Source organism: Vulpes vulpes, chromosome 2, assembly GCF_048418805.1.
Source record: "Vulpes vulpes isolate BD-2025 chromosome 2, VulVul3, whole genome shotgun sequence".
Taxonomy (NCBI): Eukaryota; Metazoa; Chordata; class Mammalia; order Carnivora; family Canidae; genus Vulpes; species Vulpes vulpes.
The window spans coordinates 54,068,681-54,074,680 of NC_132781.1; positions in this window are offsets into that span (position 1 = coordinate 54,068,681).

The window sequence follows — 6,000 nt, forward strand, 5'->3', positions numbered from 1 at the left end:
CTGCTCCGCCTGTTTGTGCGCTCTCTCTCTCTCACTCTCTCTGTCAAACAAATCAAATAAAACATGCACATGAGTTACCTACTCATGTTCTTCCCCAGGCAGCCTGGTGTTGACGACCCCCTGTACAATATGATCCGTTGCTCACCAGCATCATTGTTACTTCAAGCTCCTTGATGTTGTGAACCAGAAATTTCTGGAAGCCACTGGGTGGCAGTCACTCTTCTAACCACTGTTTGGCATCAAGAACCAGCCCCTGAATCTCCTCTGCATCCTGTGGTCAATGCCAGTCACGAGCAGCGTGATGCGGGGGAGTACGTGGCTGCCCCTCTCTATAGGCAGCGCTGAGCCGGAATGGTAATAATAATTTATTTTAAAAATTGAAAGGCAAAAAAAAAAAAAAAAAAAAAAATTGAAAGGCATTTCCTGTTTCAACCTGCATATATTGAATTATCGCTGAAGGTAAATATATTTTTTGGTATTTAAGGACCTTTTGCATTTATTTGCAAGATGTTGGTTTAATGGTCACTACCCATTTTCCTACTGCAGTGCTATTTCTTCAGGAGTTACACTGATGTCATTCTTTGGTCACAACAGCCTCTGCAGGACACTTGGCTGTCAATCACTCAAGTACTGGGCCCATTTCACAGACGGGTAAGCAGAGACCAAGGATGACATAGAAACTTGAGGCTCTTCTGGGTCACCTGATCAGCCCCGGTGGCCACATACCCAGGAGCCTCTTTCAAAGGAGACGATTTAGGAGGGTCGGCACACAGTGGTACACAAGCTAAACTGTGTTCACCCTCGCGCATCTAGGGAATCGTAAACACTGCAGGCTGATGTGACTCAGACGTGACCAGGCATGACCGTGACAGATCACAGGGTTCTGTAAATATTGTGTCAGGCTGCAGTCACAGCAGGGCTCCCCGCTCATCCCGGATGCCGGTCCACCCTGTGGGAAGTGGAGTTGAGCCCAACGGGGCAGGACATCTGGCCCTCTCCCTCCGCTCACTGCCCCAGACTTTTCCCAAGTCTCAGTTTCCTCCCTGGGGATCTCCTGGCCTGGATGTCCCACTGAGTGGCTGGTTCTTACCTCTTGGCAAGGGTTGAAATATTCTAGCTTCGAAAAATGTTTCTGCCTCACCTGCAAATCCAGAGATAGAGATGCGCTCAGTGATCCCAGGGGCTTGCAGTCCACGAGCATTACTGTGAGCCAGGCGATGCACCCACCGTGCTGTCTTGCAGCATCCTCACAACTACTGTGCTGGGAGGGGAAACTGAGCCTCAGAAAGCATACGCTTTGTGTCCCACTACGTTTGTGAGGCCCCGAGCCATCATGCCAAATTGTTCTGTGAGAATTTAGGACTAGGAAGTTCCGTGTTCCTCTGGAAGAATTATGATCGTTACTTTAAAAAGAAAACAACTAAATAACAACAATAAAAAAAAAAAAAAAAAACACCAAACTAAGGAGACCTGGTCAATTGTGGCATTTCCCTTTTTGCCTTGCTAACCAGGAAGCCCAGAGCTAAGGTGAGGGCATAATCACAGTAACTTTATCTGTCAGTGTATTAGCTTCTCTTTTCTTTCCACGTGGCTTTTTTTTTTTTTTTTTTTGAGATTTTATTTATTTATTTGACAGAGAAAGAGAGTACAAGCAGGGGCAGAAGGAGAGGGAGAAGCAGGCTGCCCATCGAGCAGGAAACCCGACATGGGACTCGATCCCAGGACCCCGGGATCATGATCTCAGCTGAAGGCAGCCACTCAAAGGACTGAGTCACCCAGGTGCCCCTTTTCTCTTTTCTTTTCTTTTCTTTTCTTTCTTTTTTCTTTTCTTTTCTTTTTTCTTTTCTTTTTTTCTTTTCTTTTCTCTTCTCTTCTTTTCTCTTTCTTTTCTTTTATTCTCTCTCTCTCTTTTTTTTTTTAAGATTAGCCCAATGTAGTCATGAGCAGAGAGGAAAGATCAGGACAAGGAGCTCCATCTGTAACTGGCTGAAATTGAGATAACCCACTACCTTCAGACCAGCCTGCACATGGCCCTTTCTTTTCCGATTTCGGTTTTGGATTTTTTGGATGCAGCGGCCTTGTGTTTGACACTTTCCAGTGGTGGGAATGGGTCCCTTCAGGTCCCTCTCCGGATTTGTTTCCTCACCTGTCAGCCGGAGGTAATGACAGGGCCCACCTCACAGATGGAGTGAGCCTGGCACGTGGGAAATGGTGGACGAAGGTATAAAGAAAAGGTATGAAGGTACGAAGAAAAGTCTCTGATAAAGGCAGGAGAGCACACGGAACCTGACCTAGACGGGAGGAGGACTGGACAGGACTTGCGGCCGGCCCCACCCTGCTGTGCACCTGCTGTCACTGTGAGCACGGGCTTCCCACTCTGCGCCTCGGCTTCCTGTCCTATTGGCAAACTGCCTGCTCTCCTCCTCTGTCTCATCATTGTGTCCCCAGAACCTCGCATAGAAGGGAAAAAAGGAGAAGCCGATGCAGGCCCTGCCTGCACACAGTAGGACTCGTACATGGTTTTCCTGAGCGTGAATGGCTGGTTGCATGGGACCGGAGCGGGGGGCCTGAAGCCCCACCGCCCAGGAGACGCCCAGCCAGCAAGGTAGACTGCGCATGGGCTGGTGCCAGGGGGACACTAAGGCAGGTCTGGAGTCCTGAGGACCCGGTGGGGCCAGAATAGGCCAGTCTCCAGGCCTAGGGCCTGACAGGCTCCTGTTGAATACCTAGTGTATGCAGGGTTCCCAGAGGGCAGGCTCCAGGCCTGCAGCAACCCTCTTGCTACCCTGTGGGGTCCCCCCACTTCCTGGGGGAGATAGGGCAACAGGAAACAGTCCTGAACAACTCATTCCACAGTGATTTATTGAGCATCTACTGTGATCTTGGGAGAGCACCAGGCCGTACACACTGGCGGGACTCTGAGTAGGTGTTGTCCGCCTTCGGAGCCTGAGCATCCCAGACTAGACTTCACTGGGCTGGCCACCCTGTTATAGCAAACCTGCCTTCCAAGCTGTAGGCTTTGGGCTGCTGGGACCCATGTAATAACCAGGACGACCCCTGCTGGAGAATTCCCTCTTGTCACAGGTAGAGAAACCGAGGCCCAAAGGGGAAAGGACCAATCCCAAACTGGGGACCCGCCTCACACTGCAGGTCTCCAGGGCCGTCTTCTGGAAGACTGCTCCTATCCACTGCAGCCTTGCCTTCTCTGGGAGTCTGGGGAAGGATGCCAGGGGCCAGGGGCCCAGGCTGAAGCCTGGGGAGCCCTGAACCTTCACAAAGGCTTCCGGAGCCCTCCGGGCCTGCCCCAGCTCCCTCCTGGGCCCTGCAACATCTTGCTGTGATTACGTTGTGGTGAGTGGGGTGGGGCTTGTGGGGCTTCTCATTGCACACAGCATGGGCGGGGGGGGGGGGGGGGGGGGGGGGGGGGGCTGTGCCAGGAGGTGGGGGCAGTGGCTGACGACAAGGCCGGGGATGGAAGTGGGGGAGGGGGGGAAGAGGCTTTCAGCTCACCAGCTTAATTGAGGATATAATGGTTATTATTATTTATAACTTGTTCTTGAACCCACGCCAGGCGAGTGTGTTCACAGCCTGCACAATCCAGGCAGGCGTTAAATAATTAAACCAAGGGCCTAATCGGCAGTGAAACTCCCCATGGGCTTCTACTTCCTTAGTTCGCTGATTGCTGATATTTTGGGGGTGAAATATGACCATTTTTACCATCAAAGGGATCAGAGTTCCAAAGGCAAGAAACGGAAAAAAGGGTGGTGGCGGCGGTGGGGGGGGCTCCCCCAGTTTTCTTTTCCTCTGACTTAGTGGTCTGGTAAAGTTTCTTTAGACATGCAAAGATTTACACACCTTTCTGCAGGGAGCCTTAAATTACTCCCCGATCCCTCACACATTTCCCCGAGCGCGGGAACAGTAAGTCATTGAAGAATGAACAGGCCTCCCCATAACCGCTCCAGCAGCCTTTGAGAAGGAGAATGTCTAATGACTTTTTTTGAAGTGGAGGTCAAGGTTTTTTAAATAAAACAATCTGTATTAATGCAATTTCCTTTTTAGCTGCAGCATTGGATTTTTCCTCCTCCCCCCACCTTTTTTTGGGGGGGGAGGAGGGGGAGGGGAGGCCAGGGTGGGAAAGGGCATCATTTTTCTCCTGCCAGACAATATGTCCCTAATGAGATACATTTATTTAAAACTCTGTATATCATCACCCTGTCAGGGCCTACGAGAGGGACCCTGCGTCTCTCTCTGTGTTTGTTTCGGGTTAGCGGGGCCGTGGATGGCCCGCAGTCTGGTGGCCCCTGGTCTCCTGCTCGCTCGCTTCCTGGAACCTTGATCATTGCATTTTGTGCCCCTGTCCTGCCACCCTGCACCCCCCACCCCCCACCCGATCACCTAGGTCTTAGCACAGCCCTTCGGCCTCACGCCCTCTTCCTTCCCCAGAGCCTACCTACCTCTTGCTGCTGAGAGCGGGTCCCTCGGGTCCCTCGGATTCCTGGAGGCCTTCCTCCCTGCACCAGGGGGATGATGGCTCTGCCCCAGGCTCAGCCTTTCAAGCCCTGGGCTGTGGGCCAGCAGCCCAGTTTCCCCAAACTTTCACTTCTTTATCTGCCAAATGGGGCTAATAAGAGTGACCCAATCTCCCTTCCTGGGGTTGCCATGAGGCTGTAAGAAGGTTCTGTCTGGGCATCCCTAGCACCTGCCTGGTCCACAGCACATGGTACATGTCCACTTACGGCCGCAGCCACTGTCACCACTGCTGTTCCTGGCCTCCCCAGACATAGAGCAGAGCCTGCAGGCAGGACCTGACTGTTTCCCTGCCTCCCCCAGCTCACAAGCCAGGGGCACCCGAATGCCTGGCTCATTACCACTATCCACACATTGTCATCGACTGCCTTCCAGTTCTGTGGCCAGGCTGGGGCTCAGGGATGGAGTGGTGACCCAGACAGCCCAGAGAGAGTAGAGAAGCAGCGAGAAGATCTGGGGCTCATGGGGGAAGGGTGCCAGGAGGGCTTCCCTGAGGAAGTGGCATTGAGCTGACTCCTGTGGCGGAAGCAGGATTCAGCAGGTGAGAGGGGCTGGGGTCTAGGGTGACCGGGCAGGGGGCCCAGCATGTGCAGAGGACCCACAGAGCCTCCTACCTGACTGGATCCAAGGGGCCTGCAGTAGCATCCTCTCTGGCCTCACTGTGACTCATTTTCCACTCCCTGCCAAGCTCTTGAGCTTCAATTACATTATTATCTGCTCTGTGTGCACCAAGGTTGTGAGACACCCATTCCACAAATGTGTGCCTTACTCCTTCCTGTGCCTGCTCTTGGGGCTGGGCCTGAGCCTTTGCTGGGCGCTGCTTGGAGCCGGCTCCCACCCTCAGACCCCCAGCCCTCACAGCCTGCAGAGGGAGGGGGAAGTGGATAAGTGGATACCACATGTGAGTAGGACTTCAGCATCCTGGGGTGGGGTGGGGTCAAGGAGGCCGCACCCCCTCATCCACTCCCCTTCCTGGCTATGTGGGCTGCAGAGTGGGAGCTGGGCTTTAGGAGAAGCTTGCCTGCCTGGAGCGGGGACCATGTCCTCCCCCTACAGCCCTGGCCCTTGGGAACCTTGTTTGGGCCCAAGGGGTCTAGGACCTTGGGGGACAGGGTAGGCTTGGAGACCAGGGACAGGATTGCTAACGAGCTAACGTGGCTGCAAGAGGGGACTAGGCCCTTGTCAATGGCCCAGCCAGGGGAACGAGGCTGGGAAGCTGTCCACTCATCTCCACCCCTATGGGTACCCACTCTGGCCCAGCGCAGGGCAGGGGCCTGGGGCCCGGAGGGTCCTGCTCCATGAGGGCAACAGAGAGACCCCAATGCCTCCATTGCCACCTCCTCCCTTGGCCGACTCCCATCCAGGCACAGGACCCACATTAACTGCCACTGACTGCCTGGGTGAAGTCCCCTTGTCCTGGCCCCTGCCAGTACCCAGCCCCTCCCAGACCTGCTGAGCTTCCTGCCTCCCCGA